Raw genomic sequence first — 23,507 nt, 5'->3', positions numbered from 1 at the left:
CTGCTTTTTAACTTAGTCTTTGCAATTTTCACTTCACGCTACTTGTACAATTTGTCCCACTGAGAAACTGTTACCATGCAACAATGTTTGAAGTTAAATATCCAGTCGAGAACCAAGAGAACTTATTTAAACAGAAATTATGAATGCATTGTTATTGCGAACAGACGACACAGTGTTGTTATTTATACATAGCCATGAGAGCTTTGAATGATGTATTTGGTATGAGATCATGATTTTTAAAGTACGTTTGAGGTAGATGACACTACTGAAATGAGCAGAGAATTTTCTTTAGGTTTTGAAACAATTGCAGAAAGCTACGACGTTTTTGAGATTTGACTGAGGTGTTATGATGTTATTATTACGATGACGATGTGTATTATGCTGTTGAGGTATGTTTATGTCAATAAGATGATGCTACCATATATGAGGAAGGTGATTACCTGTTTATATGTATATGAACAATGAATAGAAGATAGGGACTCTTGACTTGTGAAAAAGGTTGTTGGAAACCAAGAATCGTACTTTAAGAGTTATGAAATGTGTGTGTAAATGCGTGAATGAGACTGTCACTGCAGCGGAAACTGCTGTCGTAAATATTTCCGTAAGAAAGTGACCACCTGCACGTGCGTCGTCGGCACACAGCTGTGTCAGACACCTGGAGAACAAGCCATTAGAGTGAGGGCCTTTCCGGAAGCACAGGTAGAAAAACAAAAAAGGGGTTAACCATGCTATTGACAATCCTTTGTAGAGGGCATCGCTAATGCGACACGCTCGTTACTTGAAAACATATGATTTTTGTAATGCGTTGTGGGCACACAGCTGCGTCAAACACCTGGAGAACAAGCCATTAGGGTGTGCCTTTCATCGCTAATGCGACACCCTCGTTACTTAAAAACATATGATTACTCGCACTTTGTGCTAATTATTGAAATGCTTATGAATTGATGGGAAATATTCGTACATCTGCACACCTGATTATGACAAGTGTCTTTCTCCGAGAGTTGAGTGCTACTGACTTACGAAATGCCACATGACTATTGAATGATATTTTTATGCTTTGCTTTTCATAGTTGCTTATTTCATTTAATATCTGGTTTCCAGCTGTGTTGCAGCATTAGTTTTATAAAATAAACTGAGATGCATTTGCTAATGTGAACTCTTTCTGTCAACAGATCTATTAAATAATTATTTTATGATCCACATTCTTTAAAAAAGGAGCACTTGGAAAGGGAAGAACAATAAGAAGGAACTAGTAACAGTAACACATAATTTTCTTTTCAAGTACATGGTAATATTTTTTTTACAATAAGTTGTTATGGTGCACCACTTTAATTACATAGACATTAAGATGTGAATAGACATTTCCCTTGTCTGCACTGTTGTTTTTACTGTAATATTTATTCTGCTTGAGCTATGTCATGTCTAGGTATAAGTTGCTACTGTTTGCCAGGTATAGTGTTATTGAATTTGACTTTTGCTAATTTCTTAATGCTGCTTGCTTCGAAAATCTGCGTTTTTTTCATTGCTGTTTATATTAACTGTGTTATGTGATGCTGCATTGCCTCGTCCCTTGGTATATATATCTGAGCTCAGTAGATTTAAGTTAGCTTAAGAGGGGGTAGACTATATAAGAAACTGACTATGGAGAATAGGTAAAGAATGCAATGCGAAGTGATATGAAAAAGATTGGGCCCAAATGAGTATTGTACAATCAGAAATAATATGAATAGAATACAGGAAGGAGGTATAGATAGGACTTTTTGGGAATAATGATGAATGAAGGGAGATCTCCGAGAAGTAAAGAAAGTTTTGAAAATACTGCAGTAAAACAAACCCTGTCCTTTCCTTCTATTATTCCGCTATATGTTTGTGTACCCTTGTGTATTTGTGTTTTTCCTGTCTTTATGTGTTTAGCTGATGAGAGCTATGTTGTAGAATTTTTCTAATACTCTGTTATTTTCTTTGTAATGATGCTTAGACATTATTTATTCTGTTTTGTTTTAATGCTCATGTGTGAAATTGATGTTTCGAAAGTGATTCTGATCTTTTATTTTTGTACTCATGTCATCATTCCTGTAACACTGATGTATATGTTTATTTCTATTCTTTTGTAAAGCCCCTATTACTACAAATGTTATCTGTATTGTTATGTTTTTAATGATGTATTTTGTACCTTTGTAATTGTATTCTTACGTCATAAAATTGTAATTGACACCAGTTCATCATATTATTAACTTGTATGCATTCATTTCACTGCACACTTTTCTGTTGGTCATACTATATGGACACTATGTGAGAAGTTGGGACTGTTAGTGTTTGCACGTGTGTTACTAATTCAGCAAGGGACTGGATAACAGCATTGCTGGTTCTAAGGACAATTCCAAAAACTTTGTGAGTGCACAAGTGGTGGTTATGGACTTGCTCTATTATCCGCAAGACTCTTCAATGGTGATTGTGCACCTGCACAGTCGCAACAGATGGCTGCTGGCCATCTCTACAAGGACTACAGTGGGTCTGCACCTCTGGTGGCCCACCAATACCACAATCTCTACCAGGACTACAGTGGGTCTACTCTGTGATGACCTACCTACCAATATTCTTCGAAACGTCGACTGACTCTGCTGTGGGTTTGCTCTGTTGTGGCCCATTACCTGTCAGCATGTCAAGATTCAGCACTGTCTTACCGTTGGAAGGACAATACTACTTCTTCAAGACTGCATGGAAATCCACTACTTCCGTGTGCATTGTATTTTACTGCTCAGACTTTGAGCAAACAAACTGCAGGTTTACTCTTATGATGAATGATCAGGACTGTCTTTATTGACTGTGAAAAAAATTTTAGCTGTTGACCAACATTGTATCAATAAGTGTGTGCATTTGATATCTTTGTTATCGTAATTATGAAAAATTTTATCAAATCTTTATTGGCCACTGCCCAAAAATATTTTGTAAAATTTTTTGTGGGGAGCATGGGGGCTATGTAAGTAGGCTGTTTAGATTTTTATATGGGTAATGCCACGTAGCGCTCTATATGAAAATCACTGGCTGTGCTGTGTGCAGTATGTGGCTAGTTTGCATTGTTGTCTGCCATTGTTGTCATGAACTGCTACAGCTGGATGTGAACAGCGCGTAGCGTTGGGCAGTTGGAGGTGAGCCGCCAGCAGTGGTGGATGTGGGCAGAGAGATGGCGGAGTTTTGATAATTTGTAATACTGGATGTCAATTATGAATATTAAGGTAAATACATTGTTTGTTCTCTATTAATATCTTTCATTTGCTAACCATCCCTATCAGTAGTTAGTGCCTTCAGTAGTTTGAATCTTTTATTTAGCTGGCAGTAGTGGCGCTCGCTGTATTGCAGTAGTTCGAGCAACGAAGATTTTTGTGAGGTAAGTGATTTCTGAAAGGTATAGTTTAATGTTACTCAGGGCCATTCTTTTGCAGGGATTTTTGATAGTCAGATTGCGTTGCGCTAAAATTATTGTGTGTCAGGTTAAGCACAGTCTTGTACAATTGTTCTAAGGGGACGTTTCAAACATATGGAACATTTTTTCCTTACACAGTTATCCTACTGCCTGTTACTTAGGAATAAACAGTATTTATAACAAAACTGAAATTGTCAATATTTAATTCAGATTTTATTCGAAAATTGTTTACCTGTCTGTGAAACAGATGGTTGTTGAAGTAAAAATAAAGAACACCATACAAATTCATCATATAGAGCTATAAAAAGCAATTTCCTTGACGAAAAGGTAAAAAAAACAAAACATTGCATCAACACTTCGTCGAACTTATACAACTATAGAAATATGTAAACAAGCGTAATATGGCGCTGTGGTCATCAACACCTATATAAAACAACATGTCTCTGGCGCAGTTGTTAGATCGGTTACTGGTGCTACAATGGCAGATTATCAACATTTAAGTGAGTCTGAACGTGGTGTTACAGTAGGCGCACGAGCGATAGGACACAGCATATCCGAGGTAACAATGAAGTGGAGATTTTCCCGTACGACCATTTCAAGAGTGTATCGTTAATATCAGGAATCCGGTAAAACATCAAATCTCCGACATCGCTGGGGCCGGAAAAAGATCCTGCAAGAACGGGACCGAGGACGAGTGAAGAGAATCGTTCAATGTGACAGAAGTGTAAACCTTCCGCAAATTGCTGCAGATTTCAATGGTGGGCCATATCAAGCGTCAGCGTGCGAACAATTCAAAGAAGCATCATCGTCTGTCAACACCTACATTGGACTGTTGATGACTGGAAACATGTTGCCTGCTCCGACGGGTCTCGTTTCAAATTGTATTGAGCAGATGGACGTGTACGGCTATGGAGAAAACCTTATGAATCCATCGACCCTGCATATCAGCAGGGGACTGTTCAAGCTGGTGGAGGCTCTGTAATGGTGTAGGGGAGTGTGAAGTTGGAGTGATATGGGACCCCTGATAAGTCTCGACAGGTGACGTAATGTAGGGAAGCAGCCTACTCACGCCTTATAAAATTCACATCAGTCTTTCCATTGTATGCCAGCCAGTCCACTGTAACTAGCTCTGACGTCATAAATGTTGCGCAATACTTTAAAAATCAAGTAAATAACATGAAACGTTTCTAGCATGTCAGGAGTAATACTAAATCAATATGTGTTGAATATCAGTTCAATAACTTTAACCATTTTCGAAATTTGGACGTTTTTCTGTAAAAATCATTAGCGCAACAGAAAAGAGCTAGAAACTTAAAAATTTATATTTAGATTCCTTTTGCATAATAATTTAGTAGAAACAGTATTCTGCATCTCACAAATTAAAATTTTAGTTGAAATTCATGATTTTCTAGTTTTTATCTTAAAAATTAAGGAAGCAAGATAGATTAAGTAGGCGAATAAATGAAGCTATGATGTTTAAATTTAAGTAGATGGGAGATCCGCTATAATCATAAAGATGTGAGAAGTTTCAACTGAATAACTATAAAACTATAGCGATAGCGTATCTCCAAAGGGCAAGTTCAGAGCTCGTCTACTGCATGTAGTGTAATTAAATTAATTCTCTCGCCCAAAATATTTGACAGCCACGTCAGACTTTTATTATGATTACTTACTTGTGTGCTGATTGCACAATTAAACTGAGAGCTTCATTGGCCAACAGTAAAGGAAGCAATGATTTATTCGATAACTTAAAGTGGTGCATTACTACCCCAGCGGCAAGTCGGGAGAGCATATTTGATCAGGCGTTCCCTTAGCCGTCAGCACCGCGGCTTTATACGTAAGAACGCTGCGCGAGAAGAGGAAGGCCCCAGTTCTCTCCAGACGCTGATTAGCGCACCACCTGTGCCGGGAGTCGCGTCGCGTCGGTATCGTTGATATAAACAGCCTCGGATGCAGTAATAAGTTACTCAGGATACACGTAACCATGAAATCGTTTTCGAGTGAAGTGTTAATTCTGGGATGACTTAAATGATCTATCTTAATTTTCCGTATGTCGTATTTTCACGTGCCGCCGCAGGACAGACATTCTACCATTATTAGCGTGGCGTTTGATGAACATTATCATCAAATTATGGCGAGCATTCACTTAAACATTTAATTTGAACAGTTATAGTTGCATAAGCGCATTAGACTCTGAACTGCTCTGGTAGTTGGATTGTGTGGATTCTTTTTGGTCATTTTAGAGAGAATGGTTTTTGATTATGAATCCCAGACAATCTCCTAATTCCTCAGAGCTATAAGCTGTAGCTATAAATGTATTTCTCAGATGAAGTGGGCACTAGGAATTCTAATTACAGGCTTCACGATTTGCTAATCTCTTTCTGGTTACCAATATTGTAGTTAGAGAGCCAGTGTTGAGAACGGCACACAACAGCATTAAATAAATACAGGGCTATTACAAATGATTGAAGCGATTTCATAGATTCACTGTAGCTCCATTCATTGACATATGGTCACGACACACTACAGATACGTAGAAAAACTCATGAAGTTTTGTTCGGCTGAAGCCGCACTTCAGGTTTCTGCCGCCAGAGCGCTCGAGAGCGCAGTGAGACAAAATGGCGACAGAAGCCGAGAAAGCGTATGTCGTGCTTGAAATGCACTCACATCAGTCAGTCATAACAGTGCAACGACACTTCAGGACGAAGTTCAACAAAGATCCACCAACTGCTAACTCCATTCGGCGATGGTATGCGCAGTTTAAAGCTTCTGGATGCCTCTGTAAGGGAAAATCAACGGGTCGGCCTGCAGTGAGCGAAGAAACGGTTGAACGCGTGCGGGCAAGTTTCACGCGTAGCCCGCGGAAGTCGACGAATAAAGCAAGCAGGGAGCTACACGTACCACAGCCAACGGTTTGGAAAATCTTACGGAAAAGGCTAAAGCAGAAGCCTTACCGTTTACAATTGCTACAAGCCCTGACACCCGATGACACAGTCAAACGCTTTGAATTTTCGGCGCGGTTGCAACAGCTCATGGAAGAGGATGCGTACAGTGCGAAACTTGTTTTCAGTGATGAAGCAACATTTTTTCTTAATGGTGAAGTGAACAGACACAATGTGCGAATCTGGGCGGTAGAAAATCCTCACGCATTCGTGCAGCAAATTCGCAATTCAACAAAAGTTAACGTGTTTTGTGCAATCTCACGGTTTAAAGTTTACGGCCCCTTTTTCTTCTGTGAAAAAAACGTTACAGGACACGTGCATCTGGACATGCTGGAAAATTGGCTCATGCCACAACTGGAGACCGACAGCGCCGACTTCATCTTTCAACAGGATGGTGCTCCACCGCACTTCCATCATGATGTTCGGCATTTCTTAAACAGGAGATTGGAACACCCATGGATCGGTCGTGGTGGAGATCACGATCAGCAATTCATGTCATGGCCTCCACGCTCTCCCGAGTTAACACCATGCGATTTCTTTCTGTGGGGTTATGTGACAGATTGTGTTTAAACCTCGTCTACCAAGAAACGTGCCAGAACTGCGAGCTCGCATCAACGATGCTTTCGAACTCATTGATGGGGACATGCAGCGCCAAGTGTGGGAGGAACTTGATTATCGGCTTGATGTCTGCCGAATCACTAAAGGGGCACATATCGAACATTTGTGAATGCCTAAAAAACTTTTTGAGTTTTTGTACGTGTGTGCAAAGCATTGTGAAAATATCTCAAATAATAAAGTTATTGCAGAGCTGTGAAGTCGCTTCAATCATTTGTAATAACCCTGTAATAGGAACATTAACAATTATTCCACCCGCCGCCCCACAGTACGTAAGCATTCTATCTGATCACCTGCATCCATTCATGTCCATTGCCCGTTCCGTCGGATGTCGCAAGAAAATGCGACATCCCACATGTCCAGAAGTGCTACAGAGTGGCTCCAGGAACACTCTTGTGAGTTTGAACACTTCAGCTGGTCACCAAACTCCTCAGACATGAGCATTTCTCGGATGCCTTGCAACGTGCCGTGCAGAAGAGATCCCCACCCGCTCGTACTGTTATGGACTTATGAACAGTCCTGCAGGATTCGTGGTGTCAGTTCCCTCCAGTACTACTTCAGACGTTAGTCGAGTCCATGCCTCGTCCTGTTGCGGCACTTCTACGAGCTCGCGGGGATCCTACACGATATTAGGCAGCTGTACCAGTTTCTTTGGCTCTTCAGTGTATATCACGTAACAACTATCTTTTTCCATTTGAAAGTATTGGCAACATCATCCGTCAGAAGCATAATAGACGAACATTGCTGTATGAAACCATAAAATGCAAGTTGTAGTCGTGTTTCAGTAAGAAAAAAAAACGCCATGTTAATTTTTCTTTTTCTACGTATGTAAACTGAAGTCCCCTACTCGCTTCTTTTTGGTATGTCCAGGCTAGTCTAAGGAACTAATATATATATAATTAAATTTATACGGAATCCTTAATGTGCGAGTACTACTCCCACTTGGGCATTTTCGTTTAGAGGTCAGGGCGTGTAACGCCGGAAATGCATATCCTCCTATTTCCATCTATTGTACTATAATTTTTTTTCCTTGTTTTGTTACCTCAAGATATGACATTTCTGTGTCTTTATATATTGTAATTGTTTTACTATTTGTATATATATTTATGCATTTATGTCCATGCATAATTGGTTGTTTTGTGAATATTATTTGTATTTATACGCTGGGTCTGGCCTAGGGAAAACTATGCTATCGAACGAATACATCGATAGGTCGTGTGGAGAACCAAAGTGTTTAGGATCTTTGGTAGCGTTAACTCTGTCGCGTGGAGCGTGGGCGGATGGGGAGTCTGGCTGAGGTGGTGCAGTGGAGCAGGTGTGTTGTGTGATGCTCCCGCGAGTTGCCGCGCTTTCGGGGATGGGCAGCATGTAATTGCGCTCGACTTGCTATGATAGTTTCTGACACGGTGTCGCGGACGGGAAGCATTAGCTGGCGCACATCAAGAGCCCGTTTCGCCTGGTGACCGTGTCGAGAAGAAGGCGCGCCAACATCCAGCTTCTGTAACAGTGACGGCCGACAATGAGTGACTGTCGCCACCTCCTCCATCGACGGCTTCAAACCTTCAATCAACCAACAAGGAAGACTGGAAGCACGTAAAGTTTTAGAACTGTATGGCAGACCTCAGCTTTTCAAACTGATCCATTTTCATAACTACGTAGCATACAGCAACGTAGCATGAACCTTTGTTGCTCATTGTCCCAATTGCACTACCAAGCAGGGTTCCTTCCTTTTCCGGAATGAACCCGAGTGTCGTTGAAATTCAAACGCCAGCATCATTCGATTTCACTGCTTTAATTTCAAAGTTCAGGTAAGGTATTCATAGCTGGCTACAATATTTAGATTACACAGTCACAAATTAAGAGTGCGAGTTTTGTTACCGTATTTTAGCTTACCTGTGACTGCAGCTCAGCTTGGTACGTACTAAATTTTACTATTGTTAATTGTTCAGAATCATTTAATTCAAGATCAAAGTTAAATCTCTTATTTCTAAATTGCGTAGATTCAAGTAGCTTTTGAAATGATTGTTGGGGTAGTCCAAGACTAACCGTATTTTACTGAATTTAGATGTGCTTCAGAAAGAAAGCTCACTATTAACTTCAGTCACTAAATTAACTTTCAATTTTCCGGTTTTATTAATTCTTTTGCTAAATTAAGTCAGAGTGTAGCGAAATTTATTACTTCTGACAAACTTTCAGTTTTCACACTACACGTGTCAACCTTCAGTTGCCTCGCTTCTAGTACTAATTATATGTGTAATAACCTTTCTTTTTCAGTTACTATAGTAATTGTCCATAGGACTGGCGACCGTAATTTCCCTCAAATATCTAATTACCGCTAGTTAACGTAACGGCCGTACATTTACTTTCTTTATTAACTTTAACCCTTTTCAAAATTAATTTCCACCAGTTTGATTTGCATTTTTCCTTTCATTTAGATGTAACCCTTTCCTCCCTCTTTACCGACAGATTAACTTCGGTGACGATTACTTTTCCCAAATTTCCATTAGGTACACGCTGTTTAATTTTTCACTGTCATTAAGGTTGATAAGTGAGTGGGAGGTTACAGGTGTTTCAAACGCCCTGTATGAACGAAATAGTCAAACGTGAAATTCACGCCATCCTTGTCTCCACTGGTAATATCTTTGTGCTAATTTGATGTAAGATGAGCTTAATATGAATTCAGCTCGCATGTAATTCTTTATTCTTTTGCATGGTGACATGTTTGGTTAGCACAGCTGACACAGAATCAATCAGCCCCAGAGACATTATGTTAACACTTTATAACAACGCCTGCAGTCTTGATAACGGCACCAATTCAGCGAGGAAGAGAGACCAAACGTGTCTTCGGGTACGCCACATCCAGCTGAAGTCATTCGTTGACGATCAGATCACAGAGAGCTACAAAACTGTGGAGACATTGACTACGGCGTTTCATCGACTGGTCCACTGTCCCGAAAAGTGTCTACGGAATTAAACCGGGTGATTTAGCGGACCAGTCGAGGTTCGACAGAATTTCTGAGCTTTCATTAAACCAGTAGCGCATGTACGCAGGCTTTTGACCGAGGCCGTTGTCATACTGGAAGACGGGAGTGTCCGGAAAATGATAGCGGTAAAGAAGACGAAAGCGCAGCACTTGCTTACCGAGAATGTTGAAATAATCATCCACGTTCACCGCAACCGGGTTGATTGCTTCCAAGTCAGGGTAAGAAAAACACACCCAGAACAAGGATGTCGATATTTTTAAAAGATCGGGATACTAACATATCGATATTTAGAAAATGTCGTTATCGAACCTTCACATATCGAAAGAAAGTATCAATATCTAGATATTACTATGAAAAAATATAGATATATCGGTCAGTAAAAATATCGACTGCACACTGTAAGTATACTGCCGGTTTTAGATCTGTATATTTAAACAACATAAGGGAATTCGGCCAGGTAATGTTTACAGCGGCCGCCGATATTTCGGCGGGAGTACACCCCGCCATTTTCAAGACACAAACTGCAACGGACAGGCGATGTACAGACAAATTTAAATCCTCGGCTCCTGGTGTAATTCAGGAAAGATAACACACACAGACACTGAACACTAGTGCCACCAAAGATGAAAAAATGTCAGAGGTATCGATAGTGAAAGATTACAAACTAGCAAGTGATGTAACATTGACTCTGTCCCTCTATTTTTTGACAAGGGAGAGGGGTGCTTTACGCTCTCTCAAAGTTGATCCTGATATTGTTATTTCACCTGCGGACAAGGGCAATGCCACCGTTGTTTTAAACAAACAGGACTATGTACAAAAGATACTACGTTCATTATCTGACTCGGCGTATCGCAGAATCGATGCTGACCCCACGAAAAGTGTTAAGAGAAAGACAACCTCCTGAAGAAAAGTTGTTTGTCGCAGGACACTATCGAGAGTCTTAGCACCTATAGTGCTGTTTCCCCCAGGTTACATGGCCTTCCGAAGGCACATAAGGAAGGGGTTCCTTTCCGTCGTTATAGTGAGCAATATCGGCACTCCGACATATCGTGTAGCCAAGCATCTTGCTTCTCTGTTAAGTCAACAAGGTGGTCGGTGTGAACATCATATCAGGAACTCAACTGGGGTTTCTCACATCGTTTGGAGGGAATGCGATTGAATGACTCTGATATTTTAGTAAGTTTTGATGTGGTCTCTCTCTTCACCCGTGTTCCTCTGTCTGATCCGTTGCGATTAATTGAGGTTAGGTTTGATGTTGAATTAACTAATCTCTTTCGGCATGTGTTGACATCCACTTACTTTTTATTCAGTGACCAGTATTACGAGCAGACAGATGGAGTTGCGATGGGTAGTCCGTTGTCTCCTCTAATTGCAAATATATTTATGGAAGACTTCGAGGAACGTGCGTTGGAGTCGGTGCCTTTGACACTCGGCTATTTCTTCAGAAATGTTGATGATACTTTTGTTGTTTGGCATCACGGTATGGAGAATTTGAATGCGTTTTTAGAACATCTGAACTCAGTCCACCTGAACATTCGTTTTACGAGGTGCATTCAAGTTCTAAGGCCTCCGACTTTTTTTCTAATTAACTCCTCACCCGAAATCGATGAAACTGGCGTTACTTCTCGACGTAATCGCCCTGCAGGCGAACACATTTTTCACAACGCTGACGCCATGATTCCATGGCAGCGGCGAAGGCTTCTTTAGGAGTCTGTTTTGACCACTGGAAAATCGCCGAGGCAATAGCAGCACGACTGGTGAATGTGCGACCACGGAGAGTGTCTTTCATTGTTTGAAAACGCTAAAAGTCACTAGGAGCCAGGTCAGGTGAGTAGGGACCATGAGGAATCACTTCAAAGTTGTTATCACGAAGAAACTGTTGCGTAACGTTACCTCGATGTGCGGGTGCGTTGTCTTGGTGAAACAGCACACGCGCAGCCCTTCCCGGACGTTTTTGTTGCAGTGCAGGAAGGAATTTGTTCTTCAAAACATGTTCGTAGGATGCACCTGTTACCGTAGTGCCCTTTGCAACAAAATGGGTAGGCACAATGAGATTTTCACTCTGCAGCGGAGTGTGCGCTGATATGAAACTTCCTGGCAGATTAAAACTGTGTGCCCGACCGAGACTCGAACTCGGGACCTTTGCCTTTCGCGGGCAAGTGCTCTACCAACTGAGCTACCGAAGCACGACTCACGTCCGGTACTCACAGCTTTACTTCTGCCAGTACCTCGTCTCCTACCTTCCAAATTTTACAGAAGCTCTCCTGCGACAACCTGCAGAACTAGCACTCCTGAAAGAAAGGATATTGCGGAGACATGGCTTAGCCACAGCCTGGGGGATGTTTCCAGAATGAGATTTTCACTCTGCAGCGGAGTGTGCGCTGATATGAAACTTCCTGGCAGATTAAAACTGTGTGCCCGACCGAGACTCGAACTCGGGACCTTTGCCTTTCGCGGGCAAGTGCTCTACCAACTGAGCTACCGAAGCACGACTCACGTCCGGTACTCACAGCTTTACTTCTGCCAGTACCTCGTCTCCTACCTTCCAAACTTTACAGAAGCTCTCCTGCGAAACCTGCAGAACTAGCACTCCTGAAAGAAAGGATATTGCGGAGACATGGCTTAGCCACAGCCTGGGGGATGTTTCCAGAATGAGATTTTCATTCTGCAGCGGAGTGTGCGCTGATATGAAACTTCCTGGCAGATTAAAACTGTGTGCCCGACCGAGACTCGAACTCGGGACCTTTGCCTTTCGCGGGCAAGTGCTCTACCAACTGAGCTACCGAAGCACGACTCACGTCCGGTACTCACAGCTTTACTTCTGCCAGTACCTCGTCTCCTACCTTCCAAACTTTACAGAAGCTCTCCTGCGAAACCTGCAGAACTAGCACTCCTGAAAGAAAGGATATTGCGGAGACATGGCTTAGCCACAGCCTGGGAGATGTTTCCAGAATGAGATTTTCACTCTGCAGCGGAGTGTGCGCTGATATGAAACTTCCTGGCAGATTAAAACTGTGTGCCCGACCGAGACTCGAACTCGGGACCTTTGCCTTTCGCGGGCAAGTGCTCTACCAACTGAGCTACCGAAGCACGACTCACGTCCGGTACTCACAGCTTTACTTCTGCCAGTACCTCGTCTCCTACCTTCCAAACTTTACAGAAGCTCTCCTGCGAAACCTGCAGAACTAGCACTCCTGAAAGAAAGGATTTCGCAGGAGAGCTTCTGTAAAGTTTGGAAGGTAGGAGACGAGGTACTGGCAGAAGTAAAGCTGTGAGTACCGGACGTGAGTCGTGCTTCGGTAGCTCAGTTGGTAGAGCACTTGCCCGCGAAAGGCAAAGGTCCCGAGTTCGAGTCTCGGTCGGGCACACAGTTTTAATCTGCCAGGAAGTTTCAAAATGGGTAGGGATTACGCCCTCGCTGTCCCAGAACATGGACACCATCATTTTTTCAGCACTGGCGGTTACCCGAAATTTTTTTGGTGGCGGTGAATCTGTGTGCTTCCATTGAGCTGACTGGCGCTTTGTTTCCGGATTGAAAAATGGCATCCACGTCTCATCCATTGTCACAACCGACGAAAAGAAAGTCCCATTCATGCTGTCGTTGCGCATCAACATTGCTCGGCAACATGCCACACGGGCAGCCATGTGGTCGTCCGTCAGCATTCGTGGCACCCACCTGGATGACACTTTTCGCATTTTCAGGTCGTCATGCAGGATTGTGTGCACAGAACCCACAGAAATGCCAACTCTGGAGGCAATCTGTTCAACAGTCATTCGTTCGACGATCCCCCTAAACAATTCTCTCCACTTTCTCGATCATGTCGTCAGACCGGCTTGTGGGAGCCCGAGGTTGTTTCGGTTTGTTGTCACACGATGTTCTGCCCTCATTAAACTGTCGCACCCACGAACGCACTTTCGACACATCCATAACTCCATCACCACATGTCTCCTTCAACTGTCGATGAATTTCAATTGGTTTCACACCACGCAAATTCAGAAAACGAATGATTGCTTGCTGTTCAAGTAAGGAAAACGTCGCCATTTTAAGTATTTAAAACAGTTCTCATTCTCGCCGCTGGCGGTAAAATTCCATCTGCCGTACGGTGCTGCAATCTCTGGGACGTATTGACAATGAACGCGGCCTCATTTTGAAACAATGCGCATGTTTCTATATCTTTCCAGTCTGGAGAAAAAAAGATCAGAGGCCTTTGAACTTGAATGCACCTCGTACAATGGAGATGGGAGAGTATGGTTTCCTTCTCTTTCTTGATGTTTTGGTTAGGAGGAAGGTTGACACATCATTGAGACATCCAGGTTACCGGAAACTTACTCACACTGATTTGTATTTTCAGGCTGCTAGTTGTCGCCGTCCAGGTCAGCGTAAAGGAGTACTTCGTACCTTGGTACATAAGGCATGTCATTTCCGACACTGAGACTTTGCCAGCTGAGCTGGCCCACTTGAAGCTACATTTAATCAAAATGTGCTATCGACCAAGTGTGTAAAGGGTCACTGATGATAATACTTGGCCGCGTGGTTTGAGGCGCCATGTCACGGATTGCACGGCCCCTCCCTCAGGAGGTCCGAGTCCTCACTCGGGCATGTGTGTGTGTGTATGTGTGTGTGTGTGTGTGTGTGTGTGTGTGCGTGTGTGTGTTGTTCTTATCAGCAGTTAGTTTAAGTAGTGTGCACGTCTAGAGACCGATGGCCTCAGCAGTTTGGGCCCTTAGGAATTCACACACATATTTGATGATAATACTGAGTCGACACATAAGTCTACTGCCTTCTTGCCTTACGTAGGAAGCACTTCCAACACGATGGGTCGTATTTTACGGAAATCCGAAGTGAAATATGTTTTCCGACCTCCATCTAAAATTAGAGTGCTTTTGGGTTCTGTTAAGGACGATCTTGGTTGCGCATAGCGGATGTATATCGCATTCCTTGTGGCTGTGGCATGGCATATATAGGTCAGACTATCAGGACCGTGAGGGATCGATGTACTGAGCATAAACGGCACACACGATTACAACAGCGAAGTAGATCTGCTATTGCCGAACAGTTTGGATTCTGGTCACCCTATGTTATACGAGGGCTATCCACAAAGTACATTACGTTTTGGAATTAAAAGTAAATAAAGTATTGGAAATTTTTTTATTATATACAGATGAAATCCACACTTAAATAGTACTTTTCTACATAGTTGCCATTTAAATTGAGGCACTTATCGTAGCGATGGACGAGCTTGGAAATTCCTTCGTCGTAAAATTCGGCCGCCTGCACCTTCAACCACGTAATGACTGTCTTTTGGGACAGAAAAAAGTGTGATTTTTGTGGATTTCCTGGAAAGAGGCACTGCAATAAACTCTCAAAGGTACTGCCAAACTCTGCACAACCTCAGAAGAGCAATACAAAACAAGCGCAGGGGAAAAATGGGCTCAAAGATCTTGCTCATTCAAGACAACGCCCGGGCCCACACGGCAAATGCCACTCGTGAAGTTCTCGAATCTTTTAAGTGGTTTCCTCATCCGCCGTGCAGTCCCGACCTGGCATCGAGCGACTTCCACTTATTCCCAGCAATGAAGAAGTGGTTGGCTATGCAGCGTTTTGATGACGACGCACAGCTTCAAGAAGAGGTAACCACGTGGTTGAAGGCGCAGGCGGCCAAATTTTACGACGAAGGAATTTCCAAGCTCGTCCATCGCTACGATAAGTGCCTTAATTTAAATGGCAACTGTGTAGAAAAGTAGTATTTAAGTGTGGCTTTCATCTGTATATAATAAAAAAATTTCCAACACTTCATTTATTTTTAATTCCAGATCGTAATGTACTTTGTGGATAGCCCTCCTATAACAATACCGTGATATTGGAATGCACTTCCAACTATTGGGACAGTGTTATTAAGCACACTGTTTAGATTATATTAGCGAGCAACCTTCCAAACAGGACTAGAGGTTTTTGTTTAAACTCTGCTTGGATTCCTGCTCTTCCACTTGTCAAAAACAGAGGGACAGAGTCAATGTTACGTCACTTGCTAGTTCGCAGTCTTTCACTATCGATACCCCTGACTCTGGTCATCTTTTGTGGGCCTAGTGTGCAGTGTGTGTGTGATATCTTTCCTGAATTACTCCAAGAACCGAGGTTTTAAATTTGCCTGTACATCGCCTATCCGTTGCAGTTTGTGCCTTGAAAATGTGCGGCGTGCACTCCCGCCGAAATATCGGCGGTCGCTGTAAACATTACCTGACTGAATTCCCGTAAGTCGTTTGAAAATTGTAAACGCCAGGAGAAACTCAGGTCTCACTGTACAGGGTGTCCCAGCTATCTTGTCCACCCAAAATATCTCTGTAACAATAACAGCTATTGGAAAACGACTTGACAGGTAAGTGTCCCTCTTGATAAAGTATGGAGGTGTGATTACACATGTCAATAACATCGCGATTACGGGCAGCATGGGGTTCACGCCTGAGCCTCAGGACGTGCGCTAGCAGCGCATGTCGGGTGTTACAAGCGTCAACTTCGCGTCTCAATATTTCGGGATGTAATGAGAATATCGCGATGCAATCAACGCCATTGTGTATGTGCTTTGTCATGCTATGGATTGCTGAAGAAAAAATATAGGAGGTCCATTTAAAAAAAAACATAAGTTTGTGTTAAAAACACATATGCTTTCGTTTTAGAATGTTTCCAAATACGTACATTCATGGGCCCCATCCCTACATTGGTACCGGTGAAAGTCGTTTTCCAATAGCTGTTATTGTTACAGAGATATTTTGGGTGGACAAGATAGCTGGGACACCCTGTATATTTAAGCATAAATTTATTGTTAGATAGTCTGTACATCAACACGCTAGCAGCCTGCTTATCCCCCTTAGAGCAAGAATTGAAAGGAAAACGACGTTCGTTCACGCTTGGCGATAACCACTTCGCAAACAATGGTAACGGCATGTAAGGGGCACAATAAAACGGGCCCGATGGGTCCGTTGTTCGGTTTCGTCACATATTGGATCTGTCCAGAGCACTTCGTGTCGACTTCCCTGCTTTTTCATTTCTGCAAACGCCAGCAACCTAGAAATTACAGTGTCAAAAGTGCGTGGTGAAGTTAATCGTTACAGTTTCTATTGGTAGCGTCAAGTGCCGATTACGTAAGCATTTCCTCTGACACGTCTCCGCCCACCGCAAAAACCAAAGTAGTTTTATAACGCAACTGGTGTGCTATTTCTATACTTCGGAAATCTTGTATATCCACCCCCCCAATGCAGTCAGACGTCTTTGTGGCACATATACTTACTTCACAAAGTCAAAGAGAGAAACTGGAGGTGATGAAAGCTCAAAAGGTAGTAAGACTCTTACACACAGTGAAAGCACAATTATGTTCAACTACATTTCAAAACAATAGTTTCATTTTTTTAAATTCTTTATTCATAAACCTTTATAATTATACATATGCAACCTGTGGTGCCACCGCCAGACACCACACTTGCTAGGTGGTAGCCTTTAAATCAGCCGCGGTCCGCTAGTATACGTCGGACCCGCGTGTCGCCACTGTCAGTGATTGCAGACCGAGCGCCGCCACACGGCAGGTCTAGAGAGACTTCCTAGCACTCGTCCCAGTTGTACAGCCGACTTTGCTAGAAATGGTTACTGACAAATTACGCTCTCATTTGCCGAGACGATGGTTAGCATAGCCTTCAGCTACGTCATTTGCTACGACCTAGCAAGGCGCCTTTATCAATTGCTATTTATCTTGTGATGCATGTACCGTCAGACCGATGTTCACCAATTATGAATTAAAGTTAAGTATTCCAGCAGCAACGTACCTTATTGGCTATATTAATTACATTGTCATGTTCCAGACCTCACGCCAGCCTGCGTGAGCTTAACGCGTGCTTTTCGGCTACCAATCATAGTGGCTTGGCTGTCTTGCCAAGTCACAACACAACCCACCACATTACATGATTAGTAGGTCCTTAAATATTAGATTTCATTATAATTGCAGCTAATTTATCCGGCCAGAGTGGCCGAGCGGTTCTAGGCGCTACAGTCCGGAACCGCGCGACCGATACGGTCGCAGGTTCGAATCCTGCCTCGGGCATGGATGTGTGTGATGTCCTTAGGCTAGTTAGGTTTAAGTAGTTCTGAGTTCTAGGGGACTGATGACCTCAGAAGTTAAGTCCCATAGTGCTCAGAGCCATTTGAACCCTTTTTTTTTTTTAATTACGGCCAATCAGAACCGACTTTCAGGGTGCGGCTCGCGCCAAAATCTAGCAAGAACCAAACACTGCTCTCAGCTCATTGACGTCATTAAAATAAGCAACTCAAAACTCTCTTGTTAAAGAAATAAAATGAAATAAACTTTAAGCTGTACTTTACGTCTGGAATTTAACTATATGGTCGCGAACGTGCTGTTTGTCTCTTACATATTCAAACATGCTTGGACATCCGTCATCCACTAGTAGGGAAACCACTGGTGGATTCGTTCCCACGATACAAAGCTGGAACACTTGCAAGTTCCTATAGAGAAATACAAACTGAAAATTTAATATTGGCGAATGTCCCACATACACTCACACAAGTACTCTCTTTCATACTCACTCTAACACAAAACATAAATATCTACTTGAAATTCTTAAAATTATTACTAGAGCAAAATTACGAAAGGTTTTCTAAAACGAGAACTTTCCAAATTTGAATCTAAACACTGAAGATGTTATCATATTTTTTCAAATAGTCACAGTTGGTGAACTGATTTAGTTTTTTAAGTGTCGGATAATTACGTTTTTTACTGACTTTTCTTTTTTTTTGTAACTTCCAAATTATGAGCGTTATTGACTTCAGATTTTGATAGATTTTTCCTTTACACAACAGAAGGTTATGTACCTAATATGAAGTTCCTCAAGCTATTTTTAGATCAATTACTAATTTTTATAGTTCCAGAGAATGTAACTACTCTGTAAGCGCCTCTCCACTACATTTTCCAACAACGTCTTTCATTTTCAGACCAGAGGGCATAGGCAGACTGGCCCCCTCGCTTAAACGAATGTGATTCAAGATTTTGTGATGTGTCAAAATTGTATCACGAAACTTTAGGAAGACGTTTTTAAGGGGGGACGTTGATGAAAAACACACGCTATTTTAAAAATGCACCAAATCCACAGTTTTGGAGATTGGCAATGAAATTTTTTTACCACGCTTTACTTGAAAGTAACACATTTATACATAAAATCCTATGATTATATATATTCAACTTTTTTTGAATGAAATTTGAAGTTATATTTTCAAAAAATAATGTATGTTCCTTAGTCTCAGAAAGTATTCAGGAGATTTCTACAAAAATGTCTCAGTTTCATCTCTTTATATGTAGTAAGCTTCACTCATGATGTTTTTGTTATAGGTCAAACAGGAGAATTTTTATAATTTTTTAATTATAATTCCACAAGTACAATTTTAAATTAATGCAAAATTCCAAGCAGTTTGTCCCATATTTCAGCTTGCAATCAGAATTTCAAAATTTTCTGTTGAGACAACGTTTATTAGGTTTACATAAATATGGGTACAAAATTTCATAACTCTAGCATTCATAGAGTCTGAGGAAAAGGTACATAAACTTTCATAAAATAAACTTTTCAGGAAACGCAATTTAAAGTTCAACCTAACTTTTTTCCGTAAGTCACATCTTCGCAAGCACCACATTTGTGCCTTGGGTCGTCTTTCCCTTCGAGGCTTGTCTTCTGGTTTCTTGTTGTCTGTCTTCTTTCCTTTACCAGGTCTTCAACTGACGTTTCAGCTGCAGATGTTGTTGTTGTTGTGGTCTTCAGTCCTGAGACTGGTTTGATGCAGCTCTCCATGCTACTCTATCCCGTGCAAGCTTCTTCATCTCCCAGTACCTACCGCAACCTACATCTTTCTGAATCTGCTTAGTCTATTCATCTCTCGGTCTCCCTCTACAATTTTTACCCTCCACGCTGCCCTCCAATACTAAATTGGTGATCCCTTGATGCCTCAGAACATGTCCTACCAACCGATCCCTTCTTCTAGTCAAGTTGTGCCACAAACTTCCCTTCTCCCCAATCCTATTCAATACCTCCTCATTAGTTATGTGATCTACCCATCTAATCTTCAGCATTCTTCTGTAGCACCACATTTCAAAAGCTTCTATTCTCTTCTTGTCCAAACTATTTATCGTCCATGTTTCACTTCCATACATGGCTACACTCCATACAAATACTTTCAAAAATGACTTCCTGACACTTAAATCTATACTCGATGTTAACAAATTTCTCTTCTTCAGAAACGCTTTCCCTGCCATTGCCAGTCTACATTTTATATCCTCTCTACTTCGACCATCATCAGTTATTTTGCTCCCCAAATAGCAAAACTCCTTTACTACTTTAAGTGTCTCATTTCCTAATATAATTCCCTCAGCATCACCCGACTTAATTCGACTACATTCCATTATCCTCGTTTTGCTTTTGTTGATGTTCATCTTATATCCTCCTTTCAAGACACTATCCATTCCATTCAAATGCTCTTCCAAGTCCTTTGCTGTCTCTGACAGAATTACAATGTCACCGGCGAACCTCAAAGTTTTTATTTCTTCTCCATGTATTTTAATACCTACTCCGAATTTTTCTTTTGTTTCCTTTATTGCTTGCTCAATATACAGATTGAATAACATCGGGGAGAGACTACAACCCTGTCTCACTCCCTTCCCAACCACTGCTTCCCTTTCATGTCCCTCGACTGCCATCTGGTTTCTGTACAAATTGTAAATAGCCTTTCGCTCTCCGTATTTTTCCCCTGCCACCTTCATAATTTGAAAGAGAGTATTCCAGTCAACATTGTCAAAAGCTTTCTCTAAGTCTACAAATGCTAGAAACGTAGGTTTGCCCTTCCTTAATCTAGCTTCTAAGATAAGTCGTAGGGTCAGCTTTGCCTCACATGTTCCAACATTTCTACGGAATCCAAACTGATCATACCCGAGGTCGGCTTCTACTAGTTTTTCCATTCGCCTGTAAAGAATTCGAATTAGTATTTTGCAGCTGTGACTTATTGAACTGATAGTTCGGTAATTTTCACATCTGTCAACACCTACTTTCTTTGGGATTGGAATTATTATATTCTTCTTGAAGTCTGATGGTATTTCGTCTGTTTCATACATCTTGCTCACCAGATGGTAGAGTTTTGTCAGGACTGGCTCTCCCAAGGCCGTCAGTAGTTCTAATGGAATGTTGTCTACTCCGGGGACCTTGTTTCGACTCAGGTCTTTCAGTGCTCTGTCAAACTCTTCACGCAGTATCGTATCTCCCATTTCATCTTCATCTACATCCTCTTCCATTTCCATAATATTGACCTCAAGTACATCGCCCTTGTATAGACCCTCAATATAGTCCTTCCACCTGTCTGCTTTCCCTTCTTTGCTTAGAATTGGGTTTCCATCTGAGCTCTTGATGCTCATGCAAGTGGTTCTCTTGTCTCCAAAGGTCTCTTTAATTTTCCTGTAGGCAGTATCTATCTTACCCCTAGTGATACTCGCTTCTACATCCTTACATTTGTCCTCTAGCCATCCCTGCTTAGCAATTTTGCACTTCCTGTCGATCTCATTTTTGAGACGTTTGTATTCCTTTTTGCCTGCTTCATTTACTGCATTTTTATATTTTCTCCTTTCCTCAGTTAAATTCAATATTTCTTCTGTTACCCAAGGATTTCTACTAGCCCTCGTCTTTTTACCTACTTGATCCTCCGCTGCCTTCACTACTTCATCCATCAGAGCTACCCATTCTTCTTCTACTGTATTTCTTTCCCCCATTCCTGTCAATTGTTCCCTTATGCTCTCCCTGAAACTCTGTACAACCTTTGGTTTAGTCAGTTTATCCAGGTCCCATCTTAAATTCCCACCTTTTTGCAGTTTCTTCAGTTTTAATCTACAGATCATAACCAATAGATTGTGGTCAGAGTCCACATCTGCTCCTGGAAATGTCTTACAATTTAAAACCTGGTTCCTAAATCTCTGTCTTACCATTATATAATATGATACCTTTTAGTATCTCCAGGATTCTTCCATGTATACAACTTTCTTTTATGATTCTTGAACCAAGTGTTAGCTATGATTAAGTTATGCTCTGTGCAAAACTCTACCAGACGGCTTCCTCTTTCATTTCTGAGCCCCAGTCCATATTCACCTACTACATTTCCTTCTCTCCCTTTTCCTACTACCGAATTCCAGTCACCCATGACTATTAAATTTTCGTCACCCTTCACTATCTGAATAATTTGTTTTATTTCATCATACATTTCTTCAATTTCTTCGTCATCTGCAGAGCTAGTTGGGATATAAACTTGTACTACTGTAGTAGGCGTGGGCTTCGTATCTATCTTTGCCACAATAATGCTGCAGATACGCGCTGTAAATCTATTTTTCTCAGGATGTCTTGAGTAAAATTTCCTATCCTGAAGCCCATTCTTTCTAATACCTTCATCCTCTTGACGTTCCCATCATTAAATACAGTAACTGCATCATAAGTTGCAATTCTGACAACTGTAGCAGATGCAAATGTATTTTCGGGGCATCGTTTCCATATGAGTTAATTTAGAGACTCATTTGGATTTTGGGTTTTGCCATGAACACACTTTTTGAGAGGTGCAGGATCGGCCAGAAACCCGTAAGTGGGCTTGACAAGGTCCTGGATACAATTTGGAAGCCTCTCCTTGTGAATGTAGGGGTTGTTATCACTCTGAGCTTGTCGTTGCAGGGAGGCCGCGTCACACATTTAACTAATTTTCAGGCACTTCGGATGCAATTTCAACATTGAAACTTTGGGAACTTATTGTCCATGAGTTGTACTAACAATAAAAAAGTAAATCGAAAATTGACAATTTTGGTCAATTTCATCAACGTCCCCCCTTAACCTCGTAACATGGTGACAGGCTCAATATTGCGTTTTGTAAGTCGGCAGCCATTCACATTTCCCTATGCTGATATTTTAGCTCTTCTCTTGTACTTCTTGTTTTACTTTTAGTTTTAACTCCTTTTACGTATTTTACAAACCGGCTCACGCTTTTTTATAAGTGGTCAGCCAGGCGCTTTTCCTTGTGTTGTTATTTTAGCTCCTCGGTCGTTTTCGTTGTTTTAATCCGGGTACAGCACATTTCACCCTTTCTCCGTTGCCTTACGCTGTGTGAAATGTATGCCATTTGCTCACTGTGTGACAACATTTTTAGCCCTTTTATCCACATTCGTCCCTTTTAATACTTGTAATGGTGGTGATAACATCGCCGTTAAGGGCCCGTAAACACACACACACACACACACACACACACACACACACACACACACAGCATATATACGGCTCCAAAGCGGCTTATAAGGTGGTGACTAATATTTTTTTCTGGTGGGCGTTTCATGACAGTCTAATGACTCTTCAGAGACTGACCGTCCTTGATTTTGGCATAATTTTCGCGGAAGACTGCTATAAAATTTATCTCCTCCCTCATTCTTACCGATCATTCGGGGCAGGTACATTATGCCGAGTTGAAAGGTCGTGCGC

Source organism: Schistocerca cancellata, chromosome 10 (genome assembly GCF_023864275.1).
Source record: "Schistocerca cancellata isolate TAMUIC-IGC-003103 chromosome 10, iqSchCanc2.1, whole genome shotgun sequence".
NCBI lineage: Eukaryota > Metazoa > Arthropoda > Insecta > Orthoptera > Acrididae > Schistocerca > Schistocerca cancellata.
The sequence above is the reverse complement of the archived record's forward strand: the minus strand, read 5'-3'. Positions refer to the sequence as shown.